The 14,061-nt window shown below is 46.8% G+C and overlaps 1 protein-coding gene across 4 annotated transcripts in view; it reads left to right on the top strand.

Moving 5' to 3' along the window:
- The window catches only part of LOC149361281 (uncharacterized), a 126,529-nt gene that overhangs the window by 86,468 nt on the left and 26,000 nt on the right, over positions 1-14,061 (top strand). The window contains exon 6 of one of the 4 annotated variants that reach the window (XR_016288935.1): positions 7,927-8,180. The exons of the other annotated variants lie outside the window; for them this stretch is intronic. The gene's annotated coding sequence lies outside the window, so the exon portion shown is untranslated. The remainder of the gene's footprint in view (positions 1-7,926; positions 8,181-14,061) is intronic. 4 annotated transcript variants of the gene reach the window in all.

The raw sequence follows: 14,061 nt of genomic DNA, 5'->3' as shown, positions 1-14,061 counted from the left end.
TAACCTACCAACTCTAGCGCTCAAAAAATATATTTTTTATCAAATGATATTACATCTATGATTTAAAAACTTTAACAAAGACTGCTATGCAATTTAGTCAACGCTCGGTAGATGCCTGTCCTACCTTATAAACTATGGTTGGTAAAGAAAATAGTAGAGAGAAGTGGGCAATTGTCAATTTCTTTTTACCCTTGAGATGAACCGACATTGCGCCAGAGACGTGAATTTGCTATTGAGAGGGTTAGCACCGTAGGGTGTCGGAATGTGTTCACCTCAGAAGAAATTATTCGTCGTACATGCGGCGGCACCTTGGAACTAATTCAGATTAACTTAGAGAGAATTTTGCCAAGTTTCACAAAAATGCAGTACAGATGCATACCATTCACGAGGCGGACTCAGACTAAACATTGTACGAAGAAAGGGGGGGGGGGAGGTGTGCATGAACGCTGCCAAAAAAAAAGGGTCGGCTACAAAGCGATAGTTCTGTAGGCACTAGGGCGACCACCTCCCTTCTCTCGTTTGGACCCTCAACTGCGTGCTCTTATTCATGTTAGACTTATGTCTTTCTTGCATCCAGTTTGCATCATGAGGTTGCTTATTCCCTCCAGAATTTTCCATCACGTGCTGAAATGTATATCTTACTCGCCTTGCGCCGATTTTTCCCGATTTGGGTTGAATCAAAGCTGGAAAAAGCGCGCGTGCGCGCGCGCGCGTGTGTGTGTGTGTGCGTGTGCGTGTGCGTGTGTGTGTGTGTGTGTGCGCGCGTGTTTGTCCGCAGCGCGTACCTGGAAACTGAAGGAACAGCAGCTATTTTCACACCGTCTATTGTCAAGCAACTATAGCCTCGTTTACATGATCCCGACTTCGGCGGGTCGAGCCAGGAGATTGAGTTTAGCAAGGTCAGCCCAACGTGACGACTGCGTGTTTACATGAACTCAATTTAGCGAGTTGAGACCGGTTCAACAGCAGCGGCACCAAGCGTCGAGCGGCGCAGCGAGAAAGGGCAGTGGCAGCCGGGAAGATTGCGGCATGCACGGCTGTCTCAGAGGCCCTACGGCTCAAGTGAATAACAGGTTCGCATTTAGCACCTCCCCTTCTACTAGCCCGACTCCGACTCCATCCGGTTTACATGCTATCTGTTGGGGTCGAGTGAGTCCACCCACCAGCTGCAGCGGAGATGACTGGACTCGCTCCCCGTGGGCCCCCGGACCGGACTCTAAGGTGTTTACATGAACCCAGTAACCGGTTTTCAGCTCAAATCCTCAACTCAACCCCGTCGTGTAAACACCGCTTCTAAATGCTTCTAATCATTTTGAGAGAATTCCTTTTCCTGCGGCGCTAGTCTACCCCCCCCCCTTCCCCCTGCAGGAGGGGCGCGCACCTCTTGGCTCAGCTGGAAAAGGAAGGGGACGGTCCTTTGCGGCAGCCAGTTCTGGAAGAGGGGACTTCTCAGCACTACAGTCGGTTACAACTAAATAACGAAGCGGCACATGCAACTCAGAGGGAGCCCTCCAGCCAGTCACGTCGATTTCTGTGGCTGAGCATGCAGCCAAGTCTGCAAAAGAGAGGGGAGGAGACGGCGGTTTGTCCCCGCGTCGCCGAGAGTGCAATGTCCTTTGTTCGGGATAAGGCTAAAAGAATAATAACGCAAACAGAAAGGAAAAGATTTTGCAGCCCCGGCATCTGCCATCGTCCCTAGGAGCACCTGACCTGGGGCAGCAGAAAGGAAAGGGATAACGATCTGACAGGTAAGAGAGAAATAAAAGTATGAAAAGACAGGGAAAAAGGAGAAGGTACTAGTAGGTGTGGTGTTCCCGTTTATTGTCTCAGCTGCACTGGCCACTACAGGGCGGTGAGGGCTCACCTTTCGCATATGTCCACGCGAGAGCGTCTTTTGCGCAAAAGCGCTGAATGTTACAGGTGGGGTCATGTTCGGCATCAGACGGTCGTGGCGGCTTCAGTCTCCACCGGTGCTGTCGCGGCGCACAGGTGGGGACCGAACAGAAAACTGTTCGGTCGACGCGCTTGGCTGGGCGGTCTCCTTTGATGGGCATGTGCTGCTTCGTCCTTGAGTTGTACCCGACTTGTATGCCACATGGATTCATTTCAGCGGTGGAACATGGCGCCCTCTGAACCACGGCATTCGTTTCAAAGAAGTGCGAGTCTAGTTCAGGAAAACTGCACCTGCTCCATGGTTAGTGCTGAAATATTGCAGCTGCAGCCGCCATGGAAGCAGATGATGGTTTGCGGGTTGTGATAAACGGCGGAGACTCAAGTAACTTTCACTAGTGGACAAACTAGAACGCTGCTCGAGTTCTCCAAAGAAACGGATCGAGGCTGGTTCATGGCAACGTGTTATTGTGATGTGCTGTTTGAACATTTGTTCATGAGATACGAGATGTAGGCTGTAAACAGCTGGCTGCAATTCATTGGCATCGCAAAGGCTAGCGACGACCAGGCCTGCACTCGATCAACCGTTTTGGAAGCAGACAGCGCCAAACCGCGCTCAAAGTGCCGGAACTAGCGGTACACAGCCGCGGCACCGCCGCTGCCGCAGAACTTTGCCGAACTGGTGCAGTGAGTGCAGGCGAATCAAGCGCTCTCCAACTTCCTCTCCACAGCGCTTGCCGGAGCAACGAACAACCGGCAGCACGAAGCGAAAGCCTGTCTCTTTCCCTTTCCTGTCGCTTTAGCAATGCCAAAGCTGTCCTCGAAAAATAATACGACGCCCAAAATGCGTTTAGTAGCGTCAGGTGAAAAAAAATTGCTTACATGTCAAACGCGACAGTCTTTTCTCCGCGCACCCTCCTCGCGCATGCGCAGTAACGCGCGGCGCAACTGTCATAAACACGGCTCTGGCTAAAGGTCACGCGTCGGAGAGAAGCGCACGCTGGCGGCGCTGGCAGCGAGGAGCTCGCACCGGCTGTGGCGAGGAGGCGACGCACCTGCGCCTCTTGTGACGTCACGCGGTTCTCGCGCATGCGCATAACCGGCGGCGCACACCCTCGCAAAATTCGGCTCTGACCCGCGTAGTGTAGCTTTATGCTACAAAACAACCCAGCAAAGCAATATGGCGGAAATCTGCTGTGAAGTTCGACACACATATAGTGAACTAGAAGACACACACTACAGAGGGCAAAGTGGAGGGAAACGTGCAAACATCGCAGATATCATTCCCTCTCGTTAACACCTCCCGATTTTAAATGTTTAACAGCACCACACTCGTTATTTTTTTGAACTGTGATTATGTAGTACACGTGCATTGGTGTAGAGGGCGCAGCTTGCTACATTTGTCCACATTTATCGCATGTCGCTGCGTTATTGCTGTTATTGTTTGTATTTTGTGGACTGTCGTTGGTAATTGTTACAAGTTGATTAAGAGAATGAGAGACCAACATTTTAAGAGTATATCTGCCAGAAAAAAAAAGCCGCGGAATGTTTCAAGAGCTTGTGCCCTTAGTAAGGAGAACAAGAAAGATAGCTAAAATCAACTAGACATTGCACATTCCCCAGAAGCCGCAGAGTAAAGGCGATGCTTAGCCACGTAGAGAGAAGTATTAAGTTTCTTCACCTAAAATCCCAGAACTGCCACGTACTGGTTACCTGAACAGTATAGTATTCTGTCTTTAACTATTTCGAAGAAACGCTAACTTTATCCGGACTAACTTTTAAACTAAACAAGGCAGATGAATGATATTTTCAGAAAGGAAGAGAAATAGACGATCTCAAACTGTGCAAAAAGACACCGCAGTACAATGCATATCTCAAAAGTTATTGCTAATTATATTATTCTGTTTTCGATGCTTTTCAAACATGTGTGGCTAATAAACTAACCTATACACGTATTTCTAAATGCTTACCCACGCTTACTAGCGTCAGATCTCCAAGTATCTCGAAAGATTTTTGTCTAGGTGCAAGAGGTTTTTCACAATTTGCCATTTCCTGAGACAAGTTGAGCTCAACTGCCAGATTTCATCTTTGCGTTTCCTTTTACAGTTGAAACAAAATTGCAGCTATCGTTAAACCAAATTCATCTTTTGAAAGCAGAGAAAACTAGCTTTTCGGAGATATCTGAACCATATTTATGAAGTGAACGAACGAGGTACAGTCGACGTACAAATATCACCAAAAATGGTTCCCTCTCATAGTCAGAGTGGAACCGCCACCTTAAAGAGCAAAGCTCTCAAATATGACAACACTGGCACTTTTTGTTTTACTGGCATGAGGGTCATCCTGAGGGATGAAGTCCATATTTCTTTTCCATCCACTGTGTTAATTGCGAGCTATGTTTACCTAATAAGGGTTGGGCATCTAACATCACCTTTATATCTTTGTAGCCGTTAAAACAATACAGCGTACATTTTATAAGATGATTAACGACTTTTAGGGAGCAGCATACATTTACCCTTGTACTATTTGTTGCGACTGAATCAGTCTGACGTTGACAAAAGATCTGTAATAAGGAGTAATTACTCATTGAAATCCACCCGAGCACTGCCAAATGGCTACAAAGCAAAGCTATACCGCTTTCACAGAAACTTCGTAGTTAAAGAAAGATTCGTCCTGATCGGGGTTCCAACCCAGAACCACCGCTTCACCGGAGCAGTCGCTCTACCAATTTGTCCAACCTGGATGGCAAGCTTATGATAGGGCGAGAGCTAAGTGATCAATAACTCGAGTGGGAACAGTAATGGTCCAATGTTTTAGGACCGCTAAAACATTGGATAAACTCAGTTCCCGCTGCATGTTACAATACTGAGTGACATTTTGGTCTATACACCAGAAATACCGGTAAAGCATCATGATAGGACACAATGTTTTTTACGGGATAAAGGAATATGTTGGCCCTTTTAGAAGGCACATATGCATAAGAGGCAACATGTGTGAAATAGTCACTGCACCTGTGTCATAAGTTGGGTAGCAGCATCCCACCGCTGCCACCAGTTGTCATGGCTCGGGTAGCGTGGCCAGTTGTTGCATCACCAAGGGGCGGGTAGGAGCATCATTGGGGGCTCGTACAGGATGAGGTAACGGTCTGAACTTCCGAGGTTGGGGATACGAAAACAAGCGGGTTTAATGGCACTTTTTTAGACACTTATTTACATAAGACATTTACATTTACATTATTTACATAAAGAAAGGCAGAATTGCAAAGAAACAAACATTTAAGAGTTCATCGCGTCGAGCGTCTGGATGAGCCTATTACCCAAGGCCCAGAGCCACTGGATGAACCTATTACCCAAGGTTCAGAGCCTTCGTGCTAACTTTGGGCGCAGGTTAAATAGCCCAAGGCTCCGCCCTTTCACCAGGCGGCAATTCATCGTGACACAAAGATCGGCACTACACAACACAGCAAACGAAGACACCTGTTGTACATTCTACCCGTGGGAACTGGCGAGGAGGAAACGTAAGTCTGCAGCTCGTTCGCACTTCGAGGCAACCATACTGTTAGCAGCTCGGGTCCATCGAACACATGTGTGGCATGATGACGTCGCAGCCGCAGCTGCGCTGGCTTCCTCTGATTCGTTCCCGGTCTTCTCAGACGAGGAGCATCCTTTCTTCCCCTGTCGTCGGTCCTTCTAGAAGGGAAGGTCGTTGGCACCGAGCCGAGCGTGGGAAGAGCTCCGTCGACCATTTCCCAGCTAGTCATTCTTTTTGGTGGGGTCATCTTGGGGGTCAAACGACCTTTCTAAATTTCCGCTGTTGAATCCGCCACCGTTATCATCGCGGGTCTCAAGTTCGGTCGTAACAGCTTCCTCCCCCGCCAGATCAGTCTCGGCGGGTAGCAGTCACCGCTGCTGCACGAAGAGACGACTTGGGCTAATTGCTCGCAGAAGTATGCCGAAGCCCTCTGCCGCTGACCCAATCTCTTTTGGGTCGTCTCTAAAACGCAAACCACATGCCCAAGCAAGCACTCAACTCTCCTCCGAGTAAACCAGTTCAAAAGAGTAATTAAATCTCGGTACTATAGCTGTTGGAGAAAAGCTCACACTGAAACCTCTCAGGACCCACGCACCGAACCTGCTACTATACAGTTTCACTCAAAAACGCACGAAAAAACTTAGTAGCAATTTGGTTCTTGAAGAGCATCCCGGACTGCTTAAAAAGAACAGCTAAGTAAGTCCGCGTCCCCTCTTGCATGTACTTCAAAAAGAGGAAACATCTTCAAAATGTGCACAACTGAGCGAATAATTACGTTGTTACAAAACCACTCAGCACTACCAGTAAAAGCTGGGAACTCGTTTGCCTTCACCCCTGTCTCGTTTTTTACAGTGAGTCAACGCAACAAACAAAAGGCAAACACTTATTCCCCGAATTGGACATTCTTCAGCCGCGCCCTGCGCCGTCGTGGTCGGACGGCCGGTCCACAAGCAGGTGCTTCAAGAAAACTGTGGGGTTGATTGGTTCCGCCTCCGCGCGACCTACTGCGGAATGGGCGCCTTCTCCATTTTTTTTGTCCCTGCTTGTCGCGTCCCCCTCCCGCTCACGCGCTCTCTGCAGTGCCCCTTTGTGCTGCGGTCGCGCGCTATTCTCCCTAGCACGTCGCACGCGTCACCTGTCGAAGGGCAATGCCGTATGTATACCCTCAATGGAGAAGAGCGCTTTCGCCCCGCAAGGGCAGTCAACTTCGCTTTCATTGTGCGCATCCGCCTTCGGCAAAATTTCTCTGAATTTCTTTTTCGGTCAACAGTTCTCGCGGTGCCGTCCTGAGTTGACCTGCCGGCCCTCGTATTAGCATCTACACCTGCACTAGCATTTCTCAATCGCTTCTCGCGTTCGCGATTTTTCCTGCGCAGCGATGCCCCTTGCGGTTTGCTCTCTGTCCTAGGCGACGGCCCACCTGAAGAACTGTTAGCTGCTGTTTCCTCCGAACACGGTAGCTCATTTTCCTGTGGTCTGTCACTAGCCGCACTGATTTGGTTTTCGCTGAGCTGCTGTTTCCTTTGATGCAGCGCTGAGCCGCATTCTGCGCTTGCCATCGAATTGTCAATGGGTGCTATGCGTCCGCCACTGCCCGTCGGAAACTCAAAACAATCCGTCTGTTGTGCACTTTCTGCAGAGCTTAATGTCTCGCTGTCCTGAAGTCGGCAGTTTGGTGCAGCGCTATTAATATTGTGGCTCACCGCAGCAATCTGAGTAGCATCGCCACTCTCAGCTAGCTCTGCGCTCTGACCTGGCGGTTTAGCGTTGCTACACGGTGAATCTCCGTGACGCTTTTTTTCGGAAATCGGTCTTTCGGTGCGGTGGCATTGCAACTCGCTACACTCTGGCGCGGAACCTCTGCCTCAATTGCCGTAGCGGCATCTCTCCCAGGGCTAGATGCGGCCTTCTCGCTACCTTCCTTAATGCCTGCACCTTCAACCAAACTATGCCCTGTCTCTTTATTACAGCTGGCGGTGTGCAGCCCTCTTTCTTCACCTCTAAATCGACAAATGCTTCCTCTGCAGCCGCCCAGCTGGCATTTATTTCTGGGCTTAAACCTGCCCTCTCCTTGCTCTCCTGAGCAATTTCTGTGTCCCTAGCTGGCCAAGCGGGGTCCCTAGGCTGGTCGCTGACACTCATATGGGCGCGCAGCCCGCTGCCAACACTTCCACATTTGTAGTCGGCCTCTAGACGTATGCCAAAATACCTGTAAAGAGCGCTTTTCGCTGTCTCATAGTTGCCGAACTCCTCGTCGGAAAGGCGCCCTAATACTTCGCAAACCTCTCATGGGAGGATGGCCACCAACATCGTAGACCAATAACCCTGGTCTAGCTCTCCCTCTGCGCAAATGTGCTCTAAATCTGCGATGCAACCTTCGAAGCTTTCTTCTCTTCGAAAGACTCTCAATCGAGCTCTCGCTGTTTCCCATTTGGCAGCAGCTGGACTTGGCAGCAGTGACAGCACAGCAAGCAGCAGCTAACGCCTGTTTTCTGCATATTGCAGTCATACCTACCGCAAATCTGCAACCCCCGGATCAAAGATTGCACTGCCTGCGCACCTGCCTGTCTGACGCGGTCATCGCCCGACGCCATAAGCCAGGCCATGAAGTTATCGCCACGACATCAATTTACAATCACGTGACCCAATCACGTGACCCCATCTTCGGCATATAAGCCGGCGCAGAACCCGTGTGCAGCACTTGGCAGCAGTGACAGCACAGCAAGCAGCAGCTAACGCCTGTTTTCTGCATATTGCAGGTTAGTACACTTTTTGTGCACAATAATTAGGGTTTTTTTTTCTTTTTGCTGTCACTGCTGCCTTCGGTGACTTTTTGAGTGTGCCTGCCTCAGACTACTGTGTGAAATGTCTAAGGAAGTTGCGCAGGCGATCAGAGAGCTGAAAGAGGAACTCAAATTAGAACTTAAAGCCTTCAAAGAGGGAATAGAACGAAGCCTACGAACAGAAGAGCGTGGCTTTCGCACAGAACTAGAAGACATGAAACAGAGCGTAGAGTTCGTTAGCAAAAGCTTAGACGAGGCAAATAAACGCCTCGAAACCACTCTGAACGAAAAAAGCTTGCTACAAAAAGAAAACGAAAAATTGAAGCCGCAAGTCTACACACTTGAAAAAGATCTTGCAGATTGCCAGAAACACCTTGTGAAGTCTGAGCAATATACACGAAATAGAAATATTGAAATCAAAGGTATCACCGAAGAACCGAATGAAAACCTTCTTGGTATCTTGGACAAGATTGGAAATGCTATCGGTGAGCCTATATCATCGAGTGATGTGGACGTATGTCACCGTGTGCCAACGAAGGAAAAAAATCAGAAAAACATAGTAGTCCAGTTCCAACGACGAGAGAAACGCGATAAGGTCCTTGATAAGTCGCGGAAGAAAAGGCTCACGACGTCTATCATAGCGACAGAATCAGAGGAAAATTCCGAAGAAGACCACAAACCAATTTATATAAATGAACATCTTTGTCCGTTCGTGAAACAGCTCCTAGGAAAGGCAGTTGTGCGCAAGCGCGACTTCGGCTGGCGGTTCGTATGGATTAGGAATGGCAGCATTTTCGCGCACCAGACACAGTCATCCTCGGTTGTATCGATTAAATACGAAAGTGATCTGCAAAGGATTTGCGACAGCAGTTGAAATGATCGTATACGTGAATTTGGGATTCTACCTTTTCCTTTTGATAAATGATGGGTACTCATAGCATTTGCCCTGAGGCTATTTCTGGTCTTTTAAGTGCAACAGAGACAAAGAAATGGATAAAGCTGATTCATTTGAACGCGAGATCTGTTAACCAAAAGCATGATGATTTGTTGTTGCTACTAGAGGCATGTGATATACCATTCGATGTATTGATGCTGACCGAGACGTGGTACACTGACGACAGCGACTATTTTGTGCTGGAAGGCTACAATCATTATTTCTTAAATCGAAAAAATACTAGAGGAGGTGGTGTGTCTATTCAAACTTGTATAACCGGTTTTGAAATCGTACCGGAGTACAGCTGTATTACCGGCGATTATGAAACTCTTTGTATTAGGAAAGGCACAAATATGTTCTCTGTTATTTACAGACCTCCAAATGGAAGTATTTCCGCGTTCCTGGAATTTTTTGATGGGTTACTCTCTCATGCAAACTGTAGTGGTCGCTTACTAACGATAGACGGTGATTTAAATATTGACATTCTGAAGAACACAGAACCCACTACAGACTTTTTACTTGTTTTACAGTGCAATGCCTTTCAGAATGTCATTGCCACTCCAACAAGAGTCACTCCTTTATCATCATCACTGTTAGACTTGTTCGTGACTAATTCATCGTGTAATATTCGGTCAGGTGTCATAAGCTCTGACATCAGTGATCACATGCCAATTTTTTTATTGATAAAGCGACACAATAACTTGAACCAAAAATGCCATACAGTCACGTACCGCGAAATAACACCGCATACTTTGGAAGAGTTCCGGCATGCAATTATTCAGACGAACTGGAGTGAAATGTTTGCAATTGAAGATTCTAATGCCTCATACAACAAGTTTATAGAAATTTTCAAGCAAAAATATTTCGCTTGCTTCAAACTAAAAACACATCGAAGTTTCAAGCGCTCCCGTAAGCCTTGGATTACCCGCAACATAGTCAAACTTATAGCTGAAAAACACAAGCTCTATCAATCTTTTGTAGACTCTCGTGACGTCAACAAACTGAGGGAATTCAAGCGTTTTCGAAATAAATTAAATAAAGCTATCAAAAAATCTAAGCGCGAGTATTACGCTCGCCTTTTTGATAGTGATTGTCTGCAAAATAGCGACCTAGTTTGGAAAAATCTAAATAGACTACTAAAGAGGAACGTACAGGCAAGTTCAATACCAGACCTCGTAATTGATAATCAAGAAGTAAGCGGAACAGTGCTTGCGGACCGCTTCAACAAATTTTTCGTAGAAATAGGAAGCACGGCCTACTGTTCCGAGGCCTCTTCTTCTGTGCGTTCAGTATCGTAAAGCTTATTTTTTCACCCTACTTGTCAGTCAGAAGTAATATGTGTTTTTCAAGGACTCAAGAACAGCCACAGCGTTGATGCGAACAATGTAAAAATAAGACCGATAAAATATGTTCTGGATATAATTGCGCCCACGTTAACACACGTATTTAATTCTTCCCTATCTACTGGCGTTTTTCCCACCAATATGCAAGTCGCCCGTGTCAAGGTCTTACACAAAGGGGGTGACAAAAATAATTTAAGCAATTACCGACCAGTATCCATCCTTCCGATTTTTTCTAAAGGACTCGAAAAAGTTGTTAATATACGCATTGAAAGCTTTTCAAGAAAACATAACCTCATAACGGGTCACCAGTTCGGTTTCAGAAAACACCGCTCCACAGAAGACGCTCTTTTAAGACAAAAAGAGGTAATTTTGGAAAATTTCGAGAAAAAACTTACAACTTTAGGTATTTACTTAGATTTCAGCAAGGCATTTGACCGTGTAAATCATCCAATATTACTAGAAAAATTACAGCACTATGGATTTCGGGGTATTTCACTTAAGCTCATTCGGTCATACTTGACTGGCCGGCATCAATATGTTGAGATAAACCGAAATAAATCGCACTTACAAGAAATTCCATCGGGTGTCCCACAGGGAAGCCTTTTAGGACCCATTCTTTTTCTTTTCTACATCAACGATATTGTAGAAATTTACAGAGATTGCACAATTGTCATATATGCAGACGATTGCACAGTATTGATATCTAGACAAAACTTAGAAGAAATAAAAACAGATGCCAGTTTATTCTGTAACAATCTACAGGAATGGTGCCGAAAAAATAGTCTTATACTAAATGAATCCAAAACAAAATGTATTCTTTTTCGTGCACCAGGAGTCCTACCTGGAATATCTCCCACCATTACCTTCGGTCCGTATACATTTGGGCTGGAAACGTGTGTGAAAACGCTTGGCATGTTCTTTTCCGAGCACATGTCCTGGAACGAGCATATTCAACATCTGTCGACAAAGCTAAGTAGGATTGTAGGTACAATAAACAAACACCGTCACACCCTCCGACTAGCTACAAGAAAGCTCTTATATAATGCCCTTTTCTATTCACAACCAACTCCGCTACTGTATACTGCTTTGGGGAAATACCACCAAGTCAAACATCAATAAACTTGCCTTAATACAAAAACGGGTCATCCGCATTATTGAAAACACATCATTTTTAGAACACACAGGACCCCTTTTTCTCAAACATTCGCATTCTAAAAGTGGAAGATATGTACTCTTATAACCTGTTAAGTAGGTACAAGAATGCAATACAAGGAAAATCTGAGACATTTCTGACCTTAGCTAGACTACAAAAACCAACAAATACCTATTCATTTCGCTATCAGTCACCATGGCTCATTCCATTTTCCCGTACAATGTACGGAAAACAACGACTAAAACACGCCATACCGCATGCGCTCAATGAACTGGACGAAAAACAAATAGACATTCTGCAAATGTCGCACAAGGGAATTTATAAAATTTTTGTTTAACATGTACCACGGATTCCTTTTTTTCTTTTAATCTTGTTTCAAGTGTCTATTTTGTTTATTGTTCTGCACGTGACAATTCACAATTGACTGCTCTTTTCAGAGGACTGTTTTATCAATTTTGTAAAACTATGTGCTGTGCAAGTGCTTGCTATCTGGGAGGCGGGAGCTTTGTCAAGCTGCAACTAAGCAGCTTTTTCTTCCGTCACCTTTTTTGCTCAAGCAAAATAAAGAAATTTCTTCTTCTTCGTCTTCTTCTTCATTTCAGCAACTGAACTTTACGCCTGTGCTCCTCCAGCTCTCGTTCGCGTAGTCTATCTAGCTCAGCCTGTCTCTCACTGCACATCGCCTCGCGAAGTTTTCGCCTTTCTTCTTTGTCCACGCGGAGGCTTTGCTGCAGAATCGTTTCACACGTCTCGCCTGCCTCCTTGTTGAGAAGAGGTACCAATTGCTGGGGACAACAGCCTGACCTCTTGCTCAATGCCATTTCTAACTTACTGAGCTCAGCCTTTAGCTTCAGTAATTTTGCTTCATTCTCACGTTCACGCTCACGCCTCTTTTCCTCTTTTTCCCGCTCTTCCTGCTGTCTGAGCTGCTGTTCCTTTTTTTGTTCGATGCGGCTCCACGCTTCACTGAGCTCGTCATCATCTGCCCCCAAATCCGTAATTGCCTGAATGATCACGGGTTTTCGTGCCAAACCCCTCGTATTAATCCCCAATTCCTCACATAACAGCAAAAGGTCCGGCTTCTGCAGTTTCTGTAGGTCCGTGATAGTTGTGAGTCTGAGCTATTTCCAAAACAACTATGCAAAAATACCAAATCTCTAGGATTTAAGCACAGGTGTTTACCAGTTCTAAATTTTAACACTCTTTTAGAACCTGGTCCACATCAGAGGAAAAGCCAAGCACTCACCCACACACGTGATCATGTCCCAAGACAGCTGCACTCTTGCTGGCCGACCGTTGTTGTCGCTTGTGGCTTCAGATTCCCATCGTTGATCCACAGATGTTGGGTCCTCGTATCCCAACGCTGCCAACCAGTTGTTATATCTCGTGTAGCATGGCCAGTTGTTTGCATAACCAAGGGGGCTCGTCCGGGATGAGGAAACGGTCTGAAGCTTCGAAGGTTGGGGATACGGGAACAAGCAGGTTTAATGGTACTTTTTTAGACACTTATTTACATACTGAAGAAAAGGCAGAAAAGTAAGGAAACAAAAATTAAGAGTTCAATGCGTCGAGCGACTGGATGAGCCTGTTACCCAAGGCCCAGAGCCACTGATGAACCTATTACCCAAGGTTGAGAGCCTCTGGATGAACCTGTTACCCAAGGTTCAGAGCCTTCGTGCTCACTTTGGGCTCAGGTTAAATAGCCAAAGGCTCCGCCCTTTCACCAGGCGGCAATTCATAGCGACACAAAGATCGGCACTACACAACACAGAAAACGAAGACACCTGTTGTAGAGTCCACGCGTGGGAACTGGCGAGGAGGAAACGTAAGTCTGCAGCTTTTTCGCACTGAGATGCAACCATACTGTCAGCAGCTCGTGACCATCGAACACAGGTGTGGCAAGATGGCGCCGCGGCCGCAGCTGCGCTGGCTTCCTCTGATTCGTTCCGGGTCTTCTCAGACGAGGTGAATTCCTTTCTTCCTTTGTCGTATCGTCGGTCGCTTCTAGAAGGGAAGGTCGTTGGCACTGAGCCGAGCGTGGAAAGAGCTCCTTCGACCATTTCCCAGCTAGTCATTCCTTTTGGTGGGGTCATCTTGGGGGTCAAACGACCTTTCGAAATTTCCGCTGTTTTAATCCGCCACCGTTATCATCGCGGGTCTGAAGTTGGGTCGTGACAGCCCTTAGCCTTTTTTCGCATGCGGTAGTGGATACAGTACGTTATATGGCGAGACGCTCACGTCACAGCATACAAGAGGACAGTGACCTTCGGTGCGCCATTCGCCACGCTCACGGTGACTGGCATGCAGATGCTCGCGTGGCTGGCACCTTGCCGCCACCACAAACATGCACCCATTCACAGGCACCGCTGGCATTATCGCTGGTGCATTACAGCTTTCTGGGCTTTAAAGCCGCATTACTCTTAAGCA

The sequence above is a fragment of the Amblyomma mixtum genome, chromosome 2 (genome assembly GCF_055824585.1).
Source record: "Amblyomma mixtum isolate Tamu chromosome 2, ASM5582458v1, whole genome shotgun sequence".
In the NCBI taxonomy this organism is placed as follows: Eukaryota; Metazoa; Arthropoda; class Arachnida; order Ixodida; family Ixodidae; genus Amblyomma; species Amblyomma mixtum.
This window is presented reverse-complemented; position numbering and strand designations above follow the sequence as displayed.